Source organism: Anser brachyrhynchus (genome assembly GCF_964034855.1).
Source record: "Anser brachyrhynchus genome assembly, chromosome: 6".
In the NCBI taxonomy this organism is placed as follows: domain Eukaryota; kingdom Metazoa; phylum Chordata; class Aves; order Anseriformes; family Anatidae; genus Anser; species Anser brachyrhynchus.
The window spans coordinates 15,965,955-15,980,935 of record NC_137700.1 but is presented as its reverse complement, the minus strand read 5'-3'; the positions used below and the strand labels follow the sequence as shown (position 1 = coordinate 15,980,935).

The 14,981-nt window shown below is 39.7% G+C and overlaps 1 protein-coding gene across 1 annotated transcript in view; it reads left to right on the top strand.

Moving 5' to 3' along the window:
- The window catches only part of LOC308197454 (uncharacterized protein), a 557,403-nt gene that overhangs the window by 26,265 nt on the left and 516,157 nt on the right, over positions 1–14,981 (top strand). The window contains exons 6-7 of the mRNA XM_080597940.1: positions 4,366–4,552; positions 12,082–12,196. The gene's annotated coding sequence lies outside the window, so the exon portion shown is untranslated. The remainder of the gene's footprint in view (positions 1–4,365; positions 4,553–12,081; positions 12,197–14,981) is intronic.

Sequence of the window (14,981 nt, the reverse complement as noted above, 5' to 3'; positions counted from 1 at the left end):
AAATGTTTCCGCTGAATGTCTCTTTTGCACTGATTTTATGGAGAGATGTTGTACTATGTCAGAATTAGGGAAACCATGCATCTCTGCAGCAGTAGCTCCGTTAGCCTGGAAGTGCAATGAAACTGTACTGCATCACTGTAAAAACGGCTGTGCTAACATCATCCTCGGTAGTTTGAAATCTGATTGTGGCATGCTGAAATGGTCTAGTCATCTACTTGCTACAGACCTCGAACATGCAGTCGAACCATGTCATAGCTACTTTAGACATACTCACTCCTAGTCACAGAATGAGTAGAAGGTGTAGAGGTGTTGCAGAAGTTATGAATCTGCTGGGGACAAGAAGTGAGAATGGGAGGCTTGTGAAAGTTCAGCCAGGACTTTGTTTCCTTTTCAAAAAGCTAATGTACCGAGAACGTCTTTGAATAAAGTGCTTAGCGAACTGTGGGATTTCTCAATAAATAAATAAATGAAAATGCTTCCTTTCTTGTTTGTTTGTCTTGGTGCCTTGAGCTTTCCAATGCTTCAAAAGCCTCTATTACACACTGTGTTAGTGTAGCTCTCTCAAGTAAATGGTCGTGATGAAGCACAGTAAGGGGTATTCACCACCACCAAACAGGGTGTGCCTTGCGCTCAGGTGGTGATGCTTTCCTTCCCTGGCAGAGGAATAGCATGTTCCAGCATGGCCCCCATCAGTCTGTCATGCTTCTATTGAAAGAAATCCTCTCTTCTCAGAAAAGTAGAAGATACTGTATCTGGTCCTTCACAGAGCCTCCTTACCACTTCTCCAAGGGCTGTTGCTCGAGGAGTAAGCGTGGTGAGCACACTTCCTCTAGCACAGAGTACATACCTAAGGCGAGTTTTGTACAGCTGTCCCTTTTTCAGGTCAGTCTGTTAGGCATACTTTTTTCCTTCAAAAGTATGAAGGAAAACTTTGATTCTTAATTTGGAGCCTGTCTATTGCACACAATTCCCCACTGTAATTTAAATTCCGTTTCTGGACAAGGATGTTAGCACACTGCTTTAGGGTGTCCCTCTCAGCTGATGGTGACTGTCGATGTCTAGCTGCACCTTTCTTGTGGTCTGTAACGCTCCCTCTTCCTCCAGTCTTGAGCCTTTTCTGGCTGGGGGTTATTCAACAGATGAAATAGTGAAACATTTTATAAAGGTGATAAATTTTCATTATACTTTTTTTTTTTTTGACATTTCAATACATTTTAAGCTACAAGCCAGGCCTAAATTCATATCTTTATTCAGTCTGGAAAGCTGAAAGTCCATAACAGCCCCGTGTGTTCCTTTTATACGGGGACTCTGAAAGTGTTTTCCAGAGGAAGGCTGGTATCATCTCTGGTGCGTGGCGTGAGACAGCAGGGGAATATGGCTTGTCCCTTTTGACAGTAGGCAAAAGGAGCAGAAATAAGGATGAGAGTTGTCTTTCTGACACCATGTTTAGTATATGTTGCTTACTGGATGTGGGTGGAGATGTCTCAGAATGTGCGGTAGATATTTGAGTGGACCAGAAAAATGATGTATTTTTTTATACTGGAAATAATGTAGGGATTTAAAAATGGAAAAAGAAAATCCAAAGCTTCCTTGAGGCAGAATCCTAAGAGATTTTATTTTCAGTATGAAATAGATTTACAGTGAGCTGCAGTCCCAGTTTAGATTAGCGACAATATCTTTTTTGTCACAAAGAGGTCAAGATTTTTTTCCAGTTTTTTTTTAGTCAATGTTGTAAACAGTTTGAGGTTTGTGTGGTGGTTTTGTGTTTTTTTTGTGTGTGTGTGTGGGGGGGGGGGGGAGGTATGAGAGTGGAACAGCATATTTCAGTGGAATACTCAATGGTGAAGAACTGTGTGAGATGTCTACTGAAGGCACTACGAAGATGTGCAAGTGTATAGCATATTTCTACCTACTCTTTCTCTTGCTGGAAGTTTTAATTAGTTTCTGCCATGTGGCTGTTAACTCTCTCCAGCAGTGCTCCAGTTCCCTCTGAGGGATGTCAGAGATGCTTTTTACTCTCATAATGACTGATAATGTGCTGCAGGATTGGGAAGGAAGATCCCTTTTAGCTTTGTTAGGATCGTAATGGGCCCTATTTTGGCTTGTGTGAGCTCTAAGAAGTTTGCATTGGGGAACACTCAATCACAGCGGAGTACAGCAGTGCAATGCGGTGATGGGGATATTTCTGACAGGATTATGAGAACATCTAATGCCAACAATAATGCCAATCTTTTGTGATGAACTGGTAGGAAAACAACCTGTCTATGCAGTCTGACAGCCAGACACCACCCATGGCTGATCTCGCTTCCTCTTTTTGCAGGACACTGTGAGGGACAGACAGACAAAATAAGAAATACATTGTGACAGAGCAGGTATCGCCCTCCTTAGGATCCAGAAGTCTTTAGGATCCAGTCTGTTCTGAATGTTTTTTCATCTGGTGCTTTAATTTTACTGTGCCAGGCCCAGTGCCCCAGAACCTGTATCCATAGCTTCAAAACATCTAGAGTCACTTCTGCCAGGCAAAATCCACACTAGAACCATTTACCATATGTAGCACTATCACAGGGAAAGTGCATTGATTAATTCCTGTGCAGGGATTATTAACTGATTAAGTCTCCATATATTCCTTAGGAAGTTTAACTTTTAGAAAAGTAAAGACAGTTGTGGAGCTTGCATTATCTGTATTTCTTCCTAAAACATTTGGTGCAGATACTAACAAACTTTTTGCATATACCTATATGGAAAAAGGAAGTGAACTTACTTGGGAGAGGAGGATATCAGTGTTTCATCTCACACAGAAAATTATTTATTTATTTAATGTTATTTTTAAAGCACTGTAAGAAAAGGATGGATATTTCTTTTTGGAGTCGGAATTAGAACAAGGAATGAAGAACCATCCCATGACCTCATGCACTGCTGCTCTGTTTAGTGCCATGACCTATACCTTAGAACAAAAGAGTGTGGGGGTGTGTGAGCGAAACAGCATAACATGGCTTGTGAAGTCAATGGGTTCAGGTTGTGAAATGTGCTTTTCCAGACTGTTGCAATGGATTAATCAAAAAATAAGTGAGGTCTGGCCTCGAGTATATATGAGCTCAGCTTCAGTGTGTATAAATAATTGGGATCCTATTGGCTAGTTATGCCTAAAGGATAAACATTGTTCTGGTGTGGTCGTTGGCATATGCAATCTAATTAAGGGTAGGTTTATTAAACTGAGGTGGTGCTAACATTGCCTTTATCTAGGAGCAAAGTAGCTCTGGATCTCCTGAAGTGACTTATGTGCTACTAGGTCCACATGTTTTGATCTCTACAGCTTTTTGGGCCCTTTACTTTGACTTTAATGACAGCTAAACCATTCTGCTGGGTGAATTCTCATTGCTTTTGCAGTTGCAGTGCACACTGCCAGAAATGTGTCTGTGACTGCCCTGGCCTGCCAGGGTTGTTGTTTGTCAGAGTAAGCCGATATCCCCACCACTGGTGGGCTCCAGGAAGAAAACACTGTGAAGTGGGGAGTAGGGCCAGGAAGGAGCACTCCTTGTGGGGGATTGGCCAAGAGGCTGACAGAGGCTGCTGTGCAGTACGAGCAATAGAAGAGCAAAGGTGATTTGTGGAGAGAAAGATGAGGGAAAGCAAGATTTTCAAAGGGCAAGTACTTACAAAGATTAAATGTTACAGAACGTGATCTGCAGCTGGTAAACAGGAAAATGCCAGGGTGATATTTCTGATGTGAATGTATCTGCAGATTAGCAGTAATTAAAGCTGGGCTTAGTCTGCTTGGGGCTTTTTTTTTTTCCCTCCGTGTCCACATGCTTACTCATTAGCGTTAAGAATCTAGTATATTAATGTCATTTAAAAAGTCTATTTTTTTTTTTCTCCTATAAGTTCTCCTAGTGAGATTATGGATGAAACTGTGTTATCCCCATTGCTCCAGTGTGTGTGTGTTTTCCTCTGTATGTTATGGTACTTCTTTTTAACTGTCTTTCATTTATAATCACATGCTTGTGTTCAATAGTGTTTAAACTTATCCACATGAACCACTCTGATGTCGCTATCATCAGTTAGTGATGTTTATACAAGTTGTGTATAGGTTAGGTATCTGTTGATCAAATTCTCTTTTCTTTAGACCTGATTTGAAGCAGTTTTTTTTTCTTTTGTTTTTCTTTTGTTCCTTCTGCTTCCCACATTTTTCTTCTTTTTCCAAGAATATTTGCTTTGGAAAAGAACATGTTGGTGTCTAGAAGATGCTGTTTTTATGCAAGATGGTTTGCACTTGGGAATACAGAATGCACGTAGTTGCATTTTTTTTTTTAATATAGTTTTTTCATAATAGGGTTTTTAATATAGTTTGTTTTTTTTTTTTAATAGGGTTTTGATCTGCAGGATTTCATTGGGTAGCATAAGGATCAATCTATCTCTTAGACCTGGCCCATCGTGTGGTTACGACTGAGTCTGTCTGTCCCCAACCCTGCTGTCTCCCTGCCCCAAGGACGAGGAAATGACTCAGCTAACCTGGACACAACTTGTTGGCGTATCCACAAGAAGCAATCAGCAGGTGATTGCATTAGTGTAGCATTGCTTACGTATGCATTCTAACACCATCAGGCAGTTTTCCAAGGTATGTTTTATAATAACAAAATGTAAAGTGTGGTTTTCATATAACAAAATGTAAAGCAATGAACAAGAAGAAAGAAATAGAGGAAGAAGATGAGAAAAGAGAAATACGGAAGGAGGAAAAAATTGTCCTGGTAGTAGTATGGCTTTGCTCAGAATAGTAAACCCTTTTGTAATGGCTTCCTGAAGTGACAGCCATTCATTCAGCAGAGGCATAGGATTTCTGAGTCACGGCTGCAATTCATGAGAAGAGAGAGAAGACCAAACTCTATAAAACACATCTGATGTTTTCATTGTGCAAATGGCTTTGAGGAATGTTTTATGATGACACCCTTGGTGACTGGTGCTTTGCCTGCTCATGCATTAGCAGCAGTGAGTCTGGTGGTGGTTCCCTGTATCAACCGTTTCCCATTTTGCTTTTAGAGAAATTTAGATTGAGGATTTTCATTTGCTTAATCGAAGTTCTTATATAGTTTAGAAAGAGAACTCCACTGAGTTATCTCTCATGCCAAACCTTACATGCAAATGTATTCTTACAAGACTGTTCGATTCCACTTGTTTCCATTTTCTGCTAGTACAAAACTGGCATTTGAAATGAACCAGTTACATTCTGGCTGTTAACTCCTGCTCATAAGCAAGGTCGTACCACCAAAGTGCTCATACTTTTCAGAGCAGCTCTTTGGCCACTTTGCTTTCTTCCATGTGACTGTGACACATAAAGAGAAAGAAGGTGGCATTTGAAGCCATGGCAGTGCAAAGCTGAAGTGTCAGTGACCAGATTCCCTTCTGGAGATGTAGTGGTGTCTTCTTAAAACCTTGCCTCTCTCGTAAAGCTGTTATGAAAGGTGCAGGTTGACAACACACCCAATCTGGTTACCTGCTTCTTCCTGCCTTCCCTACCCCTTCTCCCAGGTGATATCCTGTTCCCTACATGCGCTGTGGTACTCAGTTCTAAGAGCTAAACTGGCAGAAAACTAATCTCACAGAAACCACCTTCCCTGAGAAGAAAATCAATATGCTCTATCAGACTCATTAGACTATAATTATCTGGTGGTGGGGAGGAACGTCATGGATTGACTTTATGCAGCATTGAATCAAAAAGTAAGAAAAGTAAGAAGTACAACTCATTGCATGTGACTGTGAAATAAGGCCCACGACAAATAAAAAGGCTGTGTTTCTTTTTCACTGCGCATATAATACCTCCGGGCTCCTTCCTGTTCTCACTGCCCGTTAAAGGTAAAGGGATGTTTCAACAATTTCTAGTATAAAAGGTTAGGGTTTAAATGCTATAAATATTTGACTGCAAGACAAGGAAGTGTAAAGTATAAAGTATAGCTGTAATTGTTTTGTGGACAAGAGATAAACACAATCACAGAAATCAACAAATCAAAAAAAAGTCTGGTAGATTAAAAACAGATTAAAAACCAGATTAAAAACAAAACATTATTTTATCATAGCTAATAAAACAAAACTTCTGCTATCTTTAAAGAAGAAGAAATAAACCCAGAATGGCAAGTTTCAGGATTTCTGAGTCATAGCTTTCCAAACATTATTTCCAAACAGGTAATTCAAGACCTCAGTGGTTGTCCTTTTGATGAGTGTTTAAATCACTAAGCCCTTATCAGTGTAGAGTAGAATAACTTTTCTTTCAGCAGATTTATCCTGCCATTTCATTTGAATTTAGCAAAACCCATTAGTACAGTGTCACTTTCCTCAGAGTTACTGTAGCCGCTGTATATTCTGTCTCTCTCTCATGTCGGGGTTGGAAAGACTTTGCTCTGGGGCAGCACTGCGTAAAACTTAATCGTTTTGTAATAGACCGTAGCCGATCACTTGCACTGTTGGCTAGGGACCTGGGTAACCACTTTGCTCTGCGTTTGATGATGCTGTCTGCAATGTTGCCCTTATTCTTTGGGCCTCATCTAAGAAAGCTCATGATACAGCTATTGTGCTCTGGTTTTGGTTGTCTGTTGACTTGTTTAGTGTGAATGTTAAAGGGGTTTTCAGTTTTGAGGGAAACTAATAGTTCAGGTATTTTTCTGTGTTCTCTCAGTCAGCATCTTGGATGAGACTGCAACCTCAGAAAATATACAGCCATGTGTGATCTGGCAAAGGACAGGGTATTAGGTTTTATGTAACTATATCTTTGTTCCTTGGTAGTTTGGGGCCATCCTGGTCAACATTATCTGCAATGATTCGTGTTCTTTCTGTAAGTCAGCAGGGATGGGGCTTGTTCTTTCCTTGCAAACTAGTAGTTCTAGAAAGAGTAACATCAGACAAAGGAACTGCATTGTTTTGCTTTGTCTTTTGGGCCAGAGGAGGAACACTTGGCTGAACTTTTCCTTAGGCTGAATTGCGGTAACTGTTGGGATGTGGATTTAGAACTTTAAACCCATCCCAGAACAAGGGCTAAGACCCTGTTAATCCCTCCGAGCGAATTTCTCATTTTTGACCTGTTTATGCTGCTCTCTATGTCCCCTTAGTCCCTATGGGTATCTAGGAGTTGCATTCTCTAACATATTGTCTCTGCTTAGAAGCAGTATCTCACCAGCTTAGGGAATAAAAGTCAAAACCTTCAGCCTCAGAAGCGTGATCATTGATTGTGCTTTCAGTCCCTCCTGCCTGACCAAAGTCCAAAGATCTCCTTATGTATTGCTGCTTCTGAAATTGCGCCAACATGCTAGATATAATATTGCTGTTAATTCCCTCAGTGCATTGAAAATGTGGCAAGCTTCCAGTTCTTAAATTTGGATAGGACGTGAGATGACACTGTGATTTTGTTATTGTTGTTGATTTTTTTTATTCTCTCTTTTTTTTTTTTTTCTGTGGAGTCCTTCTCTGTGTGGGGAAATGAAAAATATGTTTTAAATCTAAATAGCAACTGGAAACAGATTGTTGTCTTAAGGTGTTCTTGCCTTTGAGACTAAATGTTTTTGTCACACCCGTGGTTAAATTCTGACATCAGATATAAAAGTTTGCCTGAACATTGCAAGATTACAAGGGAAGAAAAATTCATTCATTTCCTTAAATGGTGAAATGACATCAGATGATTTTCTAGGTATTCCTGACTGGAAAGGGAGTAGACTAGCTGGTTGTCAGGTATCCAGGGGAACCAAAGTGCCTTGGCCAATAAAGCTGCACCCAGGCTTCAGATTAGGCCAGGGTCTGCAAGTAGCTCTAAATATTCCTCCACGGTCTTAGAGAGACAAATGCAATTTGTTTGGCATATTCTGTTTTCACTTTACACAGTTTTGCTCTCTCTTGTGGAGGAGATTTATTAGCTCAGAGGAAATTAGCTCAGTCCGAGTTATTTATATAGTCTTGAGTTCTGTTCCAAGTGACTTCCAGAAACCTAATGACTCTTCCTGTTACATCTTTCACGTGCACTCTGCCCCTCATGTGGAATTGCAGTGACTTGCTGTAATTCAGAGCCCAGGGCTTGTTGGGAGGGGTCTGATGCTGCGGGGAGTTCCAGTAGGGATTCCCAGAAATCTGGAATCAGTTTGCACATCCCTGGTAGACTCTGTGATGTGACAGTGATATATTACATTGTTTTGCCTGGCCCTCATTGCTGTAATGAGGTTAACATTTTTTTTTTTTTGTCTTGTATGCTTAGATTATTGTAAAGTTTGAGGTATGAAAGAAGCATTGGAGTAAACTGGCAAGGGTAGAGCCCCAACAGTAGCAATTTCACACCTGTGAATGGCTACTGGTCATATGGCCTGAAGCAGCTAACTGACCAGGTGCAAATGACAACCATTTTGCTCCCTTGCATACTGTCTGGCTTGAGTAGCTGCCGTGTGTTAACCTCCCTGATCAAGTGAACCATTCCTGCTCAGGGGTGTCGTGCTTGACTGGCACATCTTTCTAGGTATTTTCACATTGTTCAGCACTAATAGGCTCTGCTTTTAGCTGGGGCCTTTAGACCTGATGAGAAACAAGCTCAAAGAATTAACTAAATAGGGCATCTGAATAGAAGCTACAATAAGGGGAGTGAAAGTTAATGAATAAAATATTTCATAAAATGCAGTGTCATGGTGCAACCAATCACCTGCTCGTAGTGATGTAGACTGCTTTGCCAGCCTTAGCAGCTTTTTTTTTTTCTTTCTTCTTCTCTACATGGTTTCTGTTTTAGTTGCTGCCTGGTTTACCTTTGCCCTCTTCCAGCTTAACAGTCTCTGGGGGGAGTTTATAACAATCAGCTCAGTGAACAGGAGGAATAGGAGAGCTGCTGAGCTGTGTCACTGGAAGAACTTCGACAGCCTGGAAATTGACATCATTACACTTGCATTAACTGCTCAGATAGACACAGGATTACATGCAATAGGAAAACAAGTATGTACATGAGAGTAAAATTGTTCAAGGAATATCAGCATAGAACAGAGGTGTCACTTACTGAAACAGACTCACTATAAAAGCTTTATTTTTTCTAGGTAGCACATTAACAAGGCCAGCTTTGGGGGACAGAGAAAAAGAGGGAAAGAGGAGGTGACAGGGAACAGTACAGGCATTTTTCAACACAAACAGAAGATACCCTCCTAAGATAAGCAAAGCGACCTCTGGCCTGAAGATTCCTTGGAAATGTAGGTCCCTCTAGTAGCCTAGCTATAAGGGAGTGACTGGAAGGAGCCCCACAGCAAATGCCATAGCAGCTAGCAGATGAGTGAGCTGATCCATTGCAAAACATAGTTTTTATTAATTCTCACTCTAAAATGAAGTCAAAATGAAAGCAATGCATTTAATGTGTATACATCTGAGCCACAGCTTGGGGTAAGATGCTCTCTTATCACCTGTGGAGCAGAAGTGAAAAGATCTATCGGTGTTGTATTCTGAAGACATTTAGCTGAACACTTGCTGCGAGAGTGCACAGATGGTTTCACCATATAGTGGTGTTACAGCTGCAAGTTCAGCCTGTGCTTTCAGACATACATTGACAAGGCTGTCAGTGTTGGATGAGCACCAATCCAGTCAGAGGGAATGATGGTTAAAATCTCAGGAGGTCCAGCTGATCAGACACATGGGCAGCCGGAAGATCCATTAGAGTACTACTGTGTACCGCAGGACTGTTAAAAACAGTACATCTTCCAATAGGGTTTGGACAGATTGTTTTGGCTTTCATTAAAAACCTGATCATCAGACACTTAATTTTTAAAATTTTTTTTTTGTGGGTTCACATCCCTCATTGTACGGATGCATTTTAAATGTTTAAATATGTGACAACCTCTGCTTTCTTACACTGCAAAATCAAAACCAAAAGGACCTGAAGACATATTGGTACTTCTGATGTAATGTTGCATGAAGTGCATATGCTTGCTTCCTCTGGTTTCTAACAGATTTTGCTAATATAACAGTTTGAGGAAGGTATATCTAGAAATTACTGCACAACAGCCTCCATAAGGCTGGCTATTCTTTTAAAATTAAAAATTGAGATTCAATTAGTATCTGCTTTCCAGCAATTTCCTAGAGATTTGAGGCTGGAAGGGAAGGCTGCAAGGATCTGACCAGACCACCTCACACTCAGACACCAAAGGTGTTCTCCTAGTAATCTCTGCATGAAACCATAACTTCTGTTTTGACTAGAACACCTCTTTGAAAAGGACAGTTTTTGGAGTATTCTGGTATTAATATATTAATATAATTAATATAATATATTAATATATAATTTATGAATAGTGTTCCCTAGAGTAGAACACTTAAATACACAGCATCAGTATCTTACTCTAGTTTCTCTGACTACTTATTTAGAAATGACTGTTGGAAAGGGAGGAGAAAGGTATACAAAATAAGCATAAGACCTGATTTAGTCATGCTGTTAGAGGTGAACTGCTTTAAGCACATATGTAGGTTTAATGAACCTGATAGGTTTATTTGTATTTCTATACCGCATTCTATAAAGTCCAGCTGACAGGGGGATAGGGTGGTTGAATTATAAACAGCTTCTTCATGTGGGGAGGACACAAGAAAAAGGGAATAATCTGAACTACCATCTGAAGTGGAGTAGCTAGTTCAAATTAAATGTTTTGTGAAGTCTAGCACACATAATTAACTGCCCTTTAATTCAGTTTGTCTTGATTAATTTGTAAATCCATGCTAGAGACAGACATTTTTATTAATGACTGAAGCTCAGACATGTTTGTTTAGCAAATGGTTTTGTTGTGCTGCTGTCAAAGGCTACCACTTCTACCCTGGTACAGAGAAGATAAGTGCCTTGCAGCCGTATCAGTCCAGCAGCCCAAACTGTAACCTGAGGTGATCGGACTAACCTGCTAGGGTATGCTGAAACCTCACTCTAAACTCCAAACTGTTCAGATAAGACCGTTAGCAATGTCTCACTTGCTCTGCAGCGCCTATTTTGCAAAGGCTCTTGTGACAGCTTATACAAATCTTTCAGTTTGTGCAGTTAAAAAGATGAGTAATGCACTTGAAACATTGAGGAGTCTTTCAGAGGTGGGGAAAAAATGAGAAAGGCAAGATATAAAGGATATCGGCACTTCAGGTGCTTTCTGCTGTTTTTGGGAAAGAAGAACATTCAATTTTTTAAAGAGTTCCTTATCTGGTTGTTATTCTCCTCTGGGAAAAAAAAAATGTTTATCTTGTCTGGGACTGTAATTTTCTGAATTTTGATGTGCAGACATGACTTTTTTGAGTTATGTGTGTTTGTGTTAAAAACAACCCATAAAGCAATGAAGGCACAAAGAACCTGTTCTGTGCTTTGTCTACTGTATCTTGAAGTAGGTACTTCACTTTTTGTGTAATCTTTAACTGAAGTTGTATTGCTGGGGGTTGTATTGCATCATCCTTAAGCAGTTAAATAATTTAAAACTAATGGCAAAGTAAATAAAAATAAAACAATTGTGGCATGGGAGCGGAACTGGATAAGAGAAGAATAACCTCTCTAACAATTCTTTGAACAGCTGTTCATCAAAGAGTTGTGAGCAAGTACTAGCAAACTGAAGATCCTTAGTCATTTCATAAACATATAGAGGTAATTTCTGGATATGTTTGTGAGAAATATGCATTTGCAGATAAATAGGTAATTTTGACTGTGCTCATTAAAATATCAACCGTGGAAGAATAAATTTCTCCAACCTCAGTCCATTGTGACGATTGTTGGCAGATATTTTGCAAATATTGCTAGCTGATAGAGTACATTGTATTTATGTGAGATATTTTCAAGTACTGTTATTGTTGGCTTGTTTCTATGGTAATAGAGGAACAAGCATCACTGCTACAAGGAAGCTAACTGGATCCTTTAAATATTATGATATTCCATGTCTCTATTAGTTAAGATCAAAGGCTTGTCATGACTACTGAATGCATGATACACAAGTGGAGTTTAGTTTTAGCTATTGTAGAAAGAAAATATTATTATTGTTATTATTGCTTCTTGCATCTAATTTGGAAGACTCTAAAAACTGTCTGTTCTTTCCCCTTAGCTGCTCACAGTATTTCCTCTTTCCTACTTTTTAGTTACGGTCTCCTGAGCAAACCGTTACTCATCAGCTGTTGACCCTGTGACCAAGAGAAGCATTGACAAGGCTCCAAAGGAATTCCCTCTGAAGAAATCAGTTCAAAAGTAGAAAAGGTAATTAGTTAATTGAATTAGATATACTTCTGCTCTAGACTTTCAGCGGGCTGTATGTTTGTTAATATTTGTGTCCGAGTACCAACTTGTAGAAAGTTAATAATAAATCTGTGAAACAGAATGAACACTGACAAGTCAGGATCAGCTGATACTAAGACATAAGTGAACTATTAATTGTGGTATGTAACCTCTCACTTAACTTTCTGGCAACCAAAGGAAGTGGAATGCTGCTAGTGGGACATCAATTTAAAATGTCTGTTTGCAGGAATATAAGGAAGAGTACAAATTAGTAGCCTCAGTTCTGCAGTGGACTGATGAACAGAATCAAGTGGAAGGATGGAGTTAGTGAGTACATGGGTAAATGGACATGCTGGCAAAACATCTGCAACATTTTTTCGGAAGGGAAGTTAGGCCTCACAAACTTGTCAAAGCTTTTTGCAGTACCCGAAAAGCAAGAGGATAAAGGCAATCCCAGTGATACAGACTACCTTAATATTGGTAGTACTTGGCACTTATGCTTCAACAAATGAAGGTGCCGAAGGAATTACTATAAGTTGCATTTCCTTGCTCTTGCATGGATAAATAATTAGTTAAATGGTAGAAAGAACTTAGAAATGATCAGTTTTCAAAGTGTAGAGAAGTATTGGTGTTGTTAGAGGAGTCTGCATTTGAGTCACCACTGCTCAACATACAATCTTGAAAGTGGAGTGAATAGACAGATGACAGTTTACCAACAGTGCGGAGAATCTCAAGATATTAATGATAAAGGCCAACTGCACAGAATTGCAGAGAAATCTTATGTGCTGAAGTCACTGGGTGAAAGAAATGGCAGATGAAACCATGGAGGTGAATGTAAAGTCATGCACATAAGACCCTGTCTGTCCATATAAAATTATGGCTTCTCAGCCGTCTGTTTCCAGTTAGGAATGAGATCTTAGCATCTTGATGGATGGCATGAAGAAAATACTAGATCACTTTTCAGTGTTAGCCAAAAAGCAAATAATATGCTAGGAATATTAGAGAAGATATAGCAAACTGAAAGCATGCCTGTTCCTGGTTCCCCTTCATGTAGAAAAAGGCTTGTGGGTGTAGCTGGAAAAGATACAGAGCAGTGCATTAAGGATCTCCTTAACTTCTGCACAGTCAATGATACAGAGAAACATTCTTCATTTTGGAAAAGGGATGGCTCAGAGAGAGTGTAATGGAGAGGCAGAAATAAGGAACAGTTTGTACACTGAATTTCTTCTCCAATACGGGAATTAGGGGATATCACAGGATCAGCAGGTGGTCAGTTCAGCATGGATAAATTAGCAGTAGTTGATCACACGACACACAAAATGTTCTGAATGCTTTTCTGAACTCATGCCAACTTATATCTGGATGCATAAGCAAAAGCAGCAAAGTGCCCTGATTCCTATTTAGTCCCTCCTCCTTGAAAAAAATCCCAATTTACCTTAGAACATGAGAGGCAAAATCTCTGACTGATTTAAGGAGAACAGATTATGCAATTTCTTACACCATTTCCTTTTCAGAGTGTTGCCAAATGGATAACTATGTGAACAATGGAAAAAGCTGACTCCAATGATTTTTCTACTTTAAAAAATACACTTCTGAAAGCTCGTAACCATTCCTGCTTTGCTGGCTATGCTGGCAAATGCTATCTTTAATGGAGCATAGATTAGTGTTTCATAAATTCAAGTTTAAAATTAAAAACTGAGAAGGTAATTTCTCCTGTCTAACCCACGGGGGAATGTTGTTTTGTTCAGCATGCTGGAGCAGTCTTTTTCTGAAAGCATAGCTAATCTGAAATGCAATAAGCTGTATTATTTCCTATTCAGTCTGCTAGCTGTTTTGTTAGATTGTTCATCCTTTGGCATGCAAGGAAAAAAAATTAAAGTTTAATTGTACAAGGAAGATAATTTTCACACAATTGCTTCTCTCAAGAGATGAAATGCGATCTGTTCTTACTGATGTTCATTTCTTCAAGCCTGTTTTTCTCTTGTATGGAAAGCCGTGTGTGTATGTGTGTGTGTGTGTGTGTTGGGTTTGAATTTACCAGTGACTTCAGCAGTAACGATCAGCTTGATGATTGTCCTTGTGTATGAGCAGAGCATATCTGACCATCACTGCCATCTGATCCTATTTGGACCAAGGAGCAATTTCTTATTGCGTACAATCATCCAGCAGGGCACTTCTGCCAACCTGGCAGAATGGTTGTTCTCCATCCTCAGCCAAGCAGGTAATCTGAGGTAAAGCTAGGGGAAATACCCAGAGAAGCATTGGTGAAAGAGGCCTGATTTCCTGTTAAGTTTCAGTTATATTGCTGAAGGTTCTCTCTCCTAGGCTCATAGCTCTGTGCTATTTGCAGTTCTAGGGGACGCAACTGTATTCTGTATCTCCTCAGTGTGTATTTCATGATTTGGCTGGAGGAAGCACTGCAAATGAGCTAAACAGCTGCTTTCTCCAGCGTTTCTGTGTTTGGGGAGCAAGAGAATAAACCCAAGAAAGGCTGGGAATAATTATATATTACTATTATTACCATTGCTTTCCAGACTGTGCAATCATTTATCCTGCCACAACCTGTCTTCTCTGAACTGCTCAGTGGGACTTGAGTTTCCTCAGAATTAATCCCATGTTTAGGGGGTTTTCTTGTTTATGTGAACACACAGGAATGCTTACTAAGCTACCCAGCAATGAACGGTTTTATAGAAAGTGCTGTGGAAAGGCTTATCTCAGAAAAATACTCTTTAACTTATCCTCTATTTTCTCTGTTTTTCTGGCTTTC